We start from the raw sequence: 13277 nt of genomic DNA, 5'->3' as shown, positions 1-13277 counted from the left end.
ACGAGTCACTGACAATGGCAGCTGCTCCATCACTCGGTACGTTTGCTGGATTTGAAACATCAACAACCAAAATCCAATGGGCCCGGAGCTGGGCTTCATACAAGATGAGCCATTCTGAGAGTGGAGCAGGCTAAATTTAGTCAGCTGCAAGCCTACTCCCTTCTCAGTGTATGTGAAGCCACTGGGAAGAATCAAGTCCCAAGATTAGTTCCACTGAAGTAGTACACCAGGGCTGCCTGATCTGCATGCGCTTGCCGCAGCTCCTTGGAAAAACAAGTGCAGGAAAAATGAGCAATGTTTTCCTTAACACGAGCCTCAGACAACAGAGCTACTTTGTCCTGTGCAACTGGGCATTGCTGAAAAACAGCAGCAGGAACAGCATCCCAGAGACACAGTATGGCATGGTTCTTTGAAAGACAATGTCCTCATTTGTGCCTTGGCCAAGCGACTTCCTACTCATGCAAAATCACAACACCCATTTCTCACACCCTGGGGCTCACAGGGCAACCAAGGTCCCTGCTTGTGCACTATGGTGGAAAGTATAGCTTCTTAACACTTCTCTTCGTCACTGTGAGTCTCTGGAATCACTTGTGGATGCGGAGTCACCATTTCTCATGTGGCAGTGAGCGGGGGTGATATACGTCTTCCACCTGTTTTTTCGGTTTCCTGCCTAGCTTCCCGTCCTTAGTTAACTGGGTTCTATTATCTGTTTACCCTTGGTTGGGGTTCTTGGCTTCTTTGTTCTCTAACTTGATCTGTAATGTGGGCGAACCAGTGAGATACTTTACATCTTTAAAGGTGGGGGAGCTATGTCTGGGTCATCCACGGATTCCTGAGCTATCATGGGTGGTGGTGTGAATTGGATGTGAATGTATGGGGGGGGCAAGAAAGGTGGGTCTGCCCCCCCAATAATTTGTTCTGAATCACCACCAATTTTGTGACCTCAAGTGAGAGTCCACAAGGAGGGCCTGCATCAGCACAGTTTTATGTTCTGTAGCCGGATGTAACTGGAATAGCCCGGCACACCCCTGTGGACTCTTCTCCACCTTGCGGGTGAAAGACCTCAGAACTGAATCGAATAACAAGTTTATGCAAATTACCCATCTGGTTTCTGGCTCAGGAACAGGCTTTCTTTCCTACAGCTGAAGATGACCAAACTTCAAGATGCCTTGAACCAGGGACGCTGCCCTTTCCAGGGCAGGCTCCTTCCCCCAGCCCTGGCCCCAGTGGCCACCATTGACTGGGGCCAGAGAGAGTAAGTGTGCCTGAAGATTTACAGTGGGATAAAGATTGAAATTTGGAACACATTTTTCTCAACAGAGGATTTCTCATGACTCTCGGGAGACACAATAATTAAACGGGCAGCTCACTGGTGAGGGGGAAGGTATATTTAAAAGCAACCAAGAAATGGTGTCTTGTTTTGTTTTTTCCCTCCCTCCCAAGTCCATCTTGTGAAGAAGAATTGCAGAGTTCCAGCCTCTCTTTGTACAGTATTACAGATCAAAAGGGAAACACAAACCCACCTCTCTGACCGAGAGGAAATAAACATTTAGTTTTCAAATGGGGGATAACTCACGTCATGTCCCGGTTTTGAGGGAAAAGTTTGAGCTCATTAAATAAAATATGTCATACATGAACGGTGATGGCACGGCTTTCTTTTTGAAAGCAGAGGCGGTAAAATGGAAGGCACATGCCACCCAGAAGGCTTCTACCTGACAGGGTAGAGGAGTGTATGCTGTTTGCTGAAGACTTTGATATAGAAGAGGGAGAAGACAGCTCTCTAAGCTGTGTAAGAAATGCCTGCAGCATTAAACTGGCAAGGACTGGGTAAGACTTGTAGAAAAAAGGAAGAGAGGATGTGCAGGCACGTGGCTCGGTGGTACTTAGCACGCACAGAAAACGAAACTGAAAACCCCAAAGTAAAGCCATGCTGTGTCTGTAGGTAAATTCCCTTCTTCTGTATACATGGCTATCTAAAGAGTCTCTTTTGGGTAGACTGTACCTTCGATTGCTTTCTGGGTTTCCAAGGTAACTCGGGGCAAGCATTGCATAGCTAGACCCCACTTCTTTGGGCGGATGGGAGGAATACTAGTGTGAATAACACATCAAATGTTTTGTTTTTTTAAATCATCTCTCACTTCGATGTAAGTTTTCTTGATAATCTATACATTCAAATCTATACATTTAGTGTCTAAAGAAATACAACACTAGAAAGAGTAGTCACTGCTGTTGAAATAAGCGCAGGTCGTCTCTGGTCACGGGGCATGTTTTATAAAAGGGAATCCAAACACTAACTTGCTCCAACCCCACAACTAGCAGGCGGTCGTCTACCCAACCTGATGCCGGAGCATGGCTCTAGTCAGCTGACTGTGCTTAGGGATCTCTCTCCTGCAGGAGATGTGGCTTTGGTTCTTGGAGCTGCTCTCTCCCTTCCTCCCTTTTCTTTCTCTCACTCTCCATGTCTCTGTCTTTCCCTGTCCTCACCAGACTATGGTTCTTCACTGCTGGGGCCAACAACGGTAATTACCTGATGTGTTCTTCGTCTTCTCCCATTACTGTCCTGCCTACAGACACCCCCAGATTCCCTGCCTTCCCAACCCCACCCCGGGCCCCCAGACATACCAGTCTCTTCTTGCGTTGGACCTTTTTGTCTATTGCCCATCACCCCATGTTCGCACCATCGTCCCTAACAGGCTCCAGGGTCCCCAGTCACAGATAACTTGAGCCATATTTATGGCCGATTATATACTCGTAGGTTCGCCCTCTCCCTGACTAAAGCGTCAAGTCCTGTGAGCAGGGGCCTTTCACCTCCATTACCCACCATTGGCTGGCATGGGGCAAGCAATCAACAAGCCCTCTGGAAGGAGCGAACAGCTTGAACCTGCGTGAGCCGCTCCCTGGTCAGCCTTAGGCGTACTGGTGAGAACCTCAGGGAACTCTGCCTACCTGCCTGGCTGGATGTCTCTTCCTCTGATTCTAATTCACGGATGGTCCTTTAAAGATGACTTCAGCTAATACCGTATTTTTGTGCCATCTGAAGTCATGTTGTAAGACATCCACTTCTCTGCAATGGGCAGGAGAGCCCTCGGAAGTTCATTGCTCTCTCGTGACTATTTGAAAGCAAAGTACATCTGTACCCTGTACATCTCCAGCAACAGTGACAATGATTTTTCTAGGGTCCCTAACTAGGTTCCTTCTTTGGGACATTTGTCTAAACGAAAAACGGTTCCTCTGCTCCTACAAATCAATACATAAATTTCCCCCGTATATAGATTTCTATCAGGATTTATCGGCTCCACAGAGAATTTTCTTTATGTTTGTACTCTGAGAAATAAACTTTAGCTTGTTACTCAGGGAAAAGAGCAGAGATAACATGTGTGCTGGAGGAGAGGATGGGTAGAAAGCTGTGGGAGATCCTGAGAGCATCGTCTGTGCCCTGAGGGGCAGAGTACCACAGCAAGTTACCCTGACAGTGGCGTGTTTACACTCTTCCTATAGAGTAAGCTTTCTCATTATTTTTAAGCTGTGTGTGCATGTGTGCACGTGCTCATGCACTCATGCACTCATGCACTTGTATGTGCACATACTTGTTCATTGTTTATATTATGTGCATACATACACACACACACACACACACACTTTTTGGATGGTTGCACTTGAGGTTTGGTGCTAGAAAAGGGCCTTACTCTCAAGCTACCTCTCTAGCCCAGCTTTTATTTTGAGTCGGGCGCTTGCTAATTTGCTCAAGGCTGGCCTTGACCTTTGGATCTTCCTTTCTCAGCCTTCCCAACAGCTGGGATCACAGATCTGCATCACCTGACCTGTCCTCAAACAAAGTCAGTCAGTCAGTCAGTCAGTCAGTCAGTCAGTCAATCAATCAGTATCTCTTAAGAAAATAAAAATGGCAACGCTGCTGACCCATTACTCCAGTTTTACTGCTTGAGTCTACCTTTCTGTTATTATCTATATTTGTTGATATTTGGTAATTCACACAGACACATCATGTTACGAGTGTGAGATTAAACAGCCTGACTTGCAGAAATTCTTTTTGGAGGCTGCTCATCAGAGCTGGATAAAGGTAACTGGGCCTTCTGACTTCCACAGGACCAAGAAAAAAAAAATCAATGTTCATTTCAGCTGTCACTGTGGGTTATTTTTTTTACTCATGTGTTCTTAGATCAGGACTTAGCAAAGTATGATCTGCCACAAGTGTATCTGAATGTACAGAACACGGTGACACCAATCCTCTTGGGCATAGGCGAAGGCTGCTATAGGCAAAGCAGTTCACTTAGAGGCCACAATGCAGCAAAGACTAAACGATGACTGCTTGGTCTTCACAGGACGAGCCTCTGAGCCTGCTCTAGAGGATCTGATTCAGCAGTGCCATGCATGAGGTAGGCAAGTGTGTGCTGAACGGTTTCTAGAGCACCCAGTGTGAAAAAGAAACACAGCTGCCTGCTAAAGAAATTAATGCTTCCTTCAAGATGGCATCTGATCCTAGCACCACCAAGGGAAGAGAAAAATCAGGACTGTATCATCAGACCAAGCGTGGGGCCTGGTGGCAGGGTGAGGCACTAGAATGATTCTTATTATAGATAGGTGACAGACTCCAGCACTGGCCGGAGACTATTCCGTCCATGCGCTGGTTCATTTTGAGCTGCTAAAAAATATCAGAGACTGGGTACTGTATACAGAAGAGAAGTTTATTTAAGTTACTGGAGGTCCCAGAGTGTGCCAGCAGCTCAGCTCTGGTTTTCAGCTACACCGTATGTGGTGACGACATCATGTGGAAGCGCCACAGGCCAAACAGGAAGCTGGGGAGATCGGGGAGATTCAGGTTCACCACTAAAACTCAACTCTCATGGGACTTCCTGCATTAATAACGCACAGGATGCTGCCCCACGGCCTAATTTCTTTGCACTAGGACGTAGGTACTAAAGGGACATTATCTTAATATCAGCCAAGCGAGGACTATGTTTCCAGCACATGAACCTTGGTGGATAACCTCAGAGTGTGACTACCATTAACAACCAAACGTAGAGACAGAGGATTCTCTGATCTGTAAGCCCTCCAGACTGTAAAAATCCAGCTGTGGATACAGCTCAGTGATAGACGCAAAGCCCTGGGCTCAATCTCCGCTTGTCTGTCTGTCTGCCTGGTCTGTCTCTCTCTTACACACACACACATACACTAATGGAATTCCTACAGGCCCTCCCTGAAAGATAGCATCCTTGTGGACCTTTAATTCAGTCACTTTTTTTTTTTAAAAATGTCACTAGCAGGCTGTTACACTTAAGAGACTTTCAAAGGGGAAGGGACGAGGGCGAGATCATACCTGACCCTGGAAAGCAGCATGTGCAGGAATAACTGCGTGCTCTGACATGACAGAATCAGGCCAACCTGGCCCCAGTTGACAGCCATGCTTTCGGCAGCTGCTTTCTGCTCTCCTTCTATCATAATTATTTAAACCGTCATAATTTATTCATTTCCCCCCCCACCCCACAAGCTTACAAGTTGTAGGGTAACCAGTCCAGGCTTCCAGATCAGAAAGCCTGGCGCCCCTCACTCCAGTGCCTTCCCAGCCGGTAGGATACTGACCGCAGACATTTTGTATCTACACAGTTTTGCAAAACGAAAATGATTTTCAAAATCCACGTTTCCCGTCACAGTTGCCCTCAGTGTTCAGGTTCATAATTCTACAGTGAAAAAGGAGATTAACAGAGAATTTCTCCGGAAACTAAGTGCAAACTTAGAGTGACTCAACTTGACCATTTTTACAGCTTTCTGAAGGAGGGAAAGCGAGACGCATCCAAAACTGTACTTTGAATTTTGATCTTTTTTCAGGCTCGAAATATTTGGTACAATGGTCTCTTGTGGTGCTGGGCAGTAAGCTATGGCTCACAGTCAGTCATGTGACCAAAAAAAAAAAAAAACAACAACAAAAAAAAAACCCCACAAAGGGGCTGGGGATTTAGCTCAGTGGTAGAGCGCTTACCTAGGAAGCACAAGGCCCTGGGTTCGGTCCCCAGCTCCGAAAAAAAAGAACCAAAAAAAAAAAAAAAAAAAACCCCACAAACAACCAACTATACAGAGTGTTGGTTGGCTAGGCAACAATGTCAGGTAGGGGCTTAAAAGGCATTTTCTGCTTATGGTATTTTCAATTTACCATAGGTTCACAGGGAGGCAACCCCAGTCTAAGCTGAAGAGCCTCTGCATTTTGTTTCCCTATTCTTCAAAGACTGATAGGTCCTTTTAGCTCCCCAAACGCTAGTGAATTTTCTATGAAGATGCTAGGGGAGTCCAGCCTTTCAATTTGACATACCTATAGAAAAGTTTTAATTATCAGTTGCTAAAAATATAGAAAAGGGGAATTCACCAATGGCTGCTTATAAAACTGGGAGCGAAGGTAAATAATTTTATATGTAGATTTAAATCTCTCTGCCCCACCTTATTTTGAATCTTTATTTTTAATCCCGAGCAGAGAAAAAAAAATGCTTGCAGTCTGATTACAAGTAGAGAATGACAGTCAAGCGCACCGAAGGGTAAAAGTGTCTTGGAACAATAGTCAGACGTGTAAGAGTCCACTGGGTAGGAATACTCATCCACACTGCAGGAGACGACGAGATGAAGTCAAGGTCTCGATGCAACATAAATTTAAAGTGAGTCACTCCACTGCTTAATAACTCTGTCCTTGAACAGTCGTTACTTCCATTAACATGTATTCCCAACAGAAAAATCCAATGAACCCAGAGCACCACCTCCCTGCCTCTTCCACAGTCGGGCTGCCCATTCAGTCTCTCCAGCAGCCTCTCATCCTGCTTCTTTCTCCTCATGCCCTCCATCGTGTGAGATCCCGCCTGGACCAGGACGGGCCGCCTTCCGGAAGCCTCTCCTAATGGCCCTCTCCAGGATCTTTGTGGATGAAGTAGAGGTCTTGTGACCAACAAAACGGAAGTCAAATCTACAACCACAGTTCAAGGACCCTGCTTGACCTCCCCACCTGTCTCTTCTGTCTGCACACAGACCACTCTGGTCTCCTTAGTTCACTTTTTGTCATCTGGCCATACCAGTCTTGAGGCCCAACTCAAGTCTTACCTCCTAGGTGGGCTCTCCCCACTGAAGTAACTACTGTCTGCTGTGCCATGCTGTTGACTGTCTTCAAGGAGCCTAAGTCTACTTCTTGAAGTGTCTGACTCGCAGCCTCTCTCTGGCTGTTAAACAGATGAACCTATCTATGGCTTATAACTAAAGAGGAATACAATTAAACTCTAAAACAGTGAGGAATTTCTGTCTACATTTGTCCATTTGTCTCTCTAAAAGTTCACAAGTATTATAAGTCCCATGAGACACAAGTATCATGGGAGCGTATGAGATCCAATGTCTAAGAACACAGGCACATAGCAAAGAAGAAATTAATTCTTCTGTTTAGTATAACATGGCTGAGATTGGTGGAAGACTGAAAGTGCAGATGAATATGAAGTTTTCTGGCATTAATCTTACCCCCACATTGGTACATTGAGGGTATAAATACATTTGAGGTGTCCACCCTGGAACCCATCTCGGCATGCTGGGGGCTGTTGGAGGTATAAGGTTTGCTTAGTTTGTAGCGCAGGATGAGATTCATTTTTAAAGAGTTGTCCAAGACAAAAGCTGCTCAGGTGACAGCAAGGGATGGCGTGAATGATAGTTTTTGTAACAGATTAGAATCGCCACAAGTGAATGAACCATACCACTGCTTACACCCTTAAGAGTTGAGCCCCAGCTCTGCTCACAGTCTAGGCTACTCTGAGAGGAATCTGCTTGGTAGAGGGAAGTTCAAGCCCGAGAGACCCATGGACCTAACTTTTATCTCCCTACCCATTCTTTGAGCGGAGCTGGCTTGGGTTCCATCTGTTTTCCCTCACAGCCCTGGGCTCAGCTAACCTCACAGGGTAGCCTCAGGGCTCAAGGTCATCCACCCTGCTCTCCAGGTACGTCCAATCTCAGAAGGCCTAAAATTGGCCCCATAACAGCACAGCGGGAGTTAGAATAATACAAGAAGGCATCCACCATGCTCACCACGCTATCCCCAAGGCTAAGGCTCAGTGCTCTGAAGTTCAATATTTGTTAAATAAATAAATAAGTGACTCCACACTGCTTAAAAACCACGAGAACTAAAAATAATGTGTGCACTGTTAAAAAAAGAAAGTGGGATTCCCATTGCTGAGCTAAAACCATGGTACCTCTTTTTCTAGGCTGTGGCCGAGGCTCGATGGACCACCTCTTCCTCTGCTCGGTTTAATTCCCATCTCATTTGTGAGAACACAGTCGCAGGTGAGTTTACAAAAGTATAGGTAGAAATGTATAAATACAAACTTAGGGTGGCTTTTCTCGACACTATCTCCTGCCTCTAACTTCTTGCGGGAGACCTCTAGACATTTACTCCTTTCCAAAAGCAAATAGCTAAGACAGAAGTAGCAAAGATCTGGATGTTAGGTTAGGAAACATATAAAACTGCCCTCGTGTCAGAGCAAGGCTAGAGGAGAGGCAGATGCTCAGTAGTCTGGGAAAACTAGAGGAAATCAGGCAGAATCTCCCCTAACCCTCTAGGCACCAAAGGAGAGGAGGCTGCAGCCACAGTTATCAAAAGAAGGGGAAAGACTAATGGGCTGTCTCCCTGCCTCCTCCTGTCTCCTTCCACCCAAGGCAGTAATGAAGATTCACAGCTCACATTCATTAGGGGATCGATAGACGTGCCTGGTTACAATATTGGGACAGAGAAACGGGTAATTGCTAGAAAAGGCGCAGATTCCTCAAGAATTTAATCAAGTGTTGTAAGCAATATTTAAACCGCTGTGTTTTGCTTTTTCAAAAACACTACTTTTTCAATGCCAAGAACACGCATGTGTTAAGTTGGCTGCGTTTCCACGTTTTGGGAATTTCAGGCATTTTCTACCCATGAAAATCATACCAATATTCTGCCACATAAATAAAATTTGGAAATGAGGTTTTTCCACACAAAGGGTATTGCCCTTAATTCAAATACTGCATTACAAAATGCAATATTTTTCACTTCTAATTTAGAAAAGATGTACATGAACATTTCCTGGGGCACATGTGAGATGAATACACTCAGCCACGGGGCACTGGTCATCACAGAAATGCCCAGTGCACCTCCAATCCAGCACTTCCCGCTGCGACTATAAACTGAGATCAAAGGAATACCTCCCACTCATTTCTCTCCCGAGTGGTAGGAAGACCCCCTCCTCAGACCAGCTGGCTGCCCTCCTCCAGGCATCGTGCTAAGCACGCTCCGTGGGCAGGGAGGCTGCGGCCTTTGTCCCGCGTGTCCCACCTCGCTGCCTCCAAGCCCAGTACCCCACGCACCTGCAGACAAAGGCGTGCCACCCCTCTCCAACTTCCTCACCTTGAGTTCTCGGTCGGTCTACCAGTTACCGGGGCAGGGCGGAGGCACTGTCCGAGGCTCTAGGGCAAAGACCTGGTACCCTAGCCAAGCCAGCGGAGCACTTGCTTTAAGCCAGCGGCAGAAGCTAGCAAGCAGCGGAGGCAGCAGCGGCAGCGGCAGCACTTCCATCTCAAGTTCAAGCTCGCTGCTTCCGCGCCGCCCCGCCCCGCCCACGAGGCCACCATCTCCCATTGGCTGCTGAGCCGGGGCCCTCCTGCGGTGCTCCCGCCAGGTGCTCGGGCCAGACGCTTTGGCAGGTACTCCCGGCTGCAAGGGTCTTGAGCAAGGGGGCTGTGCAAACCGCCACCCCAGGCTATGTTCTGTACCCTTTGTACAGTCTCTTGTAAAGAAAGTTAATTCTGACCCTATTGTGCTTGTGTGTGCTACTACACACAGCCAGGGAGCCTCCACGACAAACTCTTCCACAAAGCAGAGAGTGAATGAAATGAATAGATTTCAGAAGGGAGCCCAGGGCGAGCTGGGCTGGACAGTACATTTTTAAGACTACCTGCTAATCTGCACAAAGCCCTTACAGCAACTCATTTCTCCGCTTAAGACACCTCTTAGGAACAGCTGACTTGAAGCCAAGCTCACCCTGGCACTCTTATCACTGTCGTTTCTAGCTGGCCACCCCCCCCCCCCCCATCTACATGGAAGCAGAAAAGTGTCCAGTTGGCTAAGTGACAGCATTTTAAATGGGACTGGCGGTCAAGAGAGAAGTTTGAAAGAAGGAGGCAAGCTCATTTGCTGATTACATTGTGTGCACGGAATATTCCCTTTGCCTAATTGTGCTGGGCATGAATAAGCTATTTGATTGATTAATTAACAAAATGAAGTAGAAGATTGGCTGTGTTTTGTTCAAACCCCCCACACTCCTTGTGCAGAGGAAGAAGAGAAAACGGGAAGCAAACACAGAAATGAAGTAGTGTGTTAAACGAGGACGTTTGTCTGATTTGGAGAAGCACAGCAGGTGTACTGGAATCTCCTAATGTTCATGTTTTAAAACGGGACCAAACATTTACTTATCTGTTCAATATTTATGATATGCATATGCTAACCAGAATCTGTGCTGACAATTGCCTTTTCTGGTTAGCAGGTGTCTCTGCAGGGATAGCGCCATTGACTTCAGTGATCTATGATCTGTGTTACCTCTGCTACTTATAAGCCTTAACTCGGAATTAGCTATTTGCAGCAGCTACAAGGTAGGGATGCAGCCCACCTGAAGGTGGCGCTGTGGGTGATTGGAGGGTTGGGGTTCAGTAGCCAGGGTAGCCCTCACCAAGGTTGGTGATGAACTGATTTCGCAAGGTGGCTCTCCTCCCTCCCACACAATTCTAGAGTGGTTTTCTGCCTCTCAGCTTGTAACAGGATTGAAGCGGGGGGGGGGGGGGATAAGTCAGATGGGACAGAGAAGTCTCCTGGTAGGGAGACCGTACTTGATGATCACCAATGCTCTCTGAATACACTCTCAAACATGCCCCTCCCTGCTTCTCTAACTGTCCCCACGGTCCCCATGGTCATCTTCTCTCCCCTGGATGGTTGTAGTGGTGTGTCAAGTCTCCGTGCCTCCCTTCTGGTCCCTAACAGGCTGGTTTTATATGCTCATAGATAGGTCACTTTAAACCTTTTCCCATGGAGTCCCTGCACTAGGAAGATGGGGGCAGGAGGACCAGGAGTTCAGGGTCAGGCGCAGCTCTACAGTCAGCCCAACGGCAGTTTGGGCTACGTGAGGCCCTATCTTTGTTTTGTTTTGTTTTGTTTTGTTTTTCAAGACAGAGTTTCTCTGTGTAGCCCTGGCTGTCCTGGAACTTGCTTTGCAAACAAGGCTGGCCTCAAACTCATAGAGATCCACCTGCCTTTGCATTCTAAATTCTGGGATAAAGGGTGTATATTGCTACCAGCTGGCAAGGCACTATCTTGATAAATATATAATGATTACAAACATTAATGCTCCTTGCTTAAAACCCTCCCACTGGTCTTGCCCTGCAATGGGAAAAAAGATCCACGAATACTTCCAGGGTGTCTGAGGTCACATGGGATATGATCCTTGCTCCTCTCTCTAGCCACTGTTGCAAATGGTTCTTGCTCTTTGTTCTGCCTCCAGTGTTCTTCCAGTTCCTTGAGGTGTCTAGCTATTCCCACCTCAGAATCTTTGCTAACTGTCCCCTCCTCTTGAAATGCCCTTCCCTACGTCGCTTACCTGGCTAGTCTTTCCTCTGTTCTTGAGATCTCAGCCCACACAGACTGCTTCAGAAAATGTTCTGAACAGGCAGCACCACCTTCGTGGCCTAACCCTGGCTCCCCCCACAGCCCTTGCTGCGGTTTGGTAATTCACCTTTGGATCAGCACCTACTTCACAGTGAGCTTTAGGGGTAAACAGTAGTCCATTGTTCTTGTGGGGTAAAGAGTGTACGTTCCGCTACAGAGCCTGGCATCTTTTGTCCTCCAAGACATTGGGATGCCATGCCGCCCAGAGGTGGTGTCTGCTGAAGGCCTTGGGTGTTGTAACCTGAGCTCCAACTCTGCAGGTGCCAGAGACTGTGATCAGCCCCTGGACCAGTCGACCCACATGATGGAGCCCTCAGTTCTGGCCACCATGGCTGGGATAAAGCATCTGTGCTACTGTCACACAGTCATTCTGTCTACAACAGTCTGCCAGGTGCGTAGCTCACACGGGACCTTCCCCCGTGTGCTCCTTCCCATGGGTGAGTCCAGTCAGCCTCCTTCATAACAAAGCAGCAGTCTATCCATGTGTGCCGAGCAGTCAAAGGTGGGAGTGGGTGGAGTCAGGGTCTTGGGAGAGCTTTCAACCATAGCATATTTCCTGATGTAGTCACACACTTAATAATGGTTACATTTAGTAACTTTTGTCTTTTTAAAATTTTCAGTGATCATGAAATCAGCACATGACACTTTTACAATTAAAAGGGCAGACTCCTATTCCCAAACACCTACTCTGAGTTAGTGCCCAGGTCAGTGGTCACCTCTCTCAGGGGCCTCTTCCAGGGATCAGCATCCATGCCTTTGTGCTCTCTGGCTCATGACCCCACTTTTGGCAGTGGTCAGCAGGACTGGAACATTTTCATTTGCGTGTGATGTATGTCAGATCAAATCCAAGTCCCTAGCGAGTCCCTGGCATCAGTCACAGTGCCCTTCCTATACAGCCCATAAAACATGCTTCTAACATGATGGCAAAAAAAAAAAAAAAATCCCCCCAAGTATCATAGCAAAACAAACAAAAAAAATCCATTTTATTTCTTTTAGACCTGCACTTCAACCAGATAATAACCGTTTTAATGTGCAACAGAGATAATCCAAGTCGATAGAAACGTAGGTTCAGTCACATGTAAAATTTGGTACTTATCCCAACATGTTCCCTGATAAATAAGGAGGCTGTTACTGCAGTAACTGAGTAGAATAGTATAATAAAGCACACTACTATTCTGGGGATCTTTTTTTTCTTTCTAAAAATAAGAATGTGGCTGAAAATTATTATCCTCTTTAAAAATCTGACAGGAGAAGAAACCTGACGTGATTTATAAAAACAGGGAAGCAGCTCACCCAACTCTCAAGCCGTCGTGCTCCCTAATTAGAACGAAATATTACAGTTTATTTGCATAATATATTAAGGGGGAAAAAAAACCCTCCGCGGCTACTTATCTTTCCCTCCCCCGTACAAAGCTGACTGAAAATACAGCCAGCATACCAATAACCCAGGATACATCTCCAAGAAGCATGGCAGGAAAAAAAATCAATTTTATTTCTTTCAGACTTGCATTTAAACTGGATAATAGCTGTTATAATGTGCAACAGACATAATCCAATTTCAATT

General features: G+C 46.5%; 1 protein-coding gene across 24 annotated transcripts in view; it reads right to left on the bottom strand.

Annotated features, from left to right (window-relative positions):
* The window catches only part of Apbb2 (amyloid beta precursor protein binding family B member 2), a 383293-nt gene that overhangs the window by 27466 nt on the left and 342550 nt on the right, over positions 1-13277 (bottom strand). Inside the window, exon 1 of one of the 24 annotated variants that reach the window (XM_017599457.3) lies at positions 9407-13277. This exon is cut by the window's right edge and continues 24982 nt beyond it. The exons of the other annotated variants lie outside the window; for them this stretch is intronic. The gene's annotated coding sequence lies outside the window, so the exon portion shown is untranslated. The remainder of the gene's footprint in view (positions 1-9406) is intronic. 24 annotated transcript variants of the gene reach the window in all.

Source organism: Rattus norvegicus, chromosome 14 (genome assembly GCF_036323735.1).
Source record: "Rattus norvegicus strain BN/NHsdMcwi chromosome 14, GRCr8, whole genome shotgun sequence".
Lineage (NCBI taxonomy): Eukaryota > Metazoa > Chordata > Mammalia > Rodentia > Muridae > Rattus > Rattus norvegicus.
Note: the sequence above shows the minus strand (reverse complement) of the source record. Positions and strands in the feature narration are given on the sequence as shown.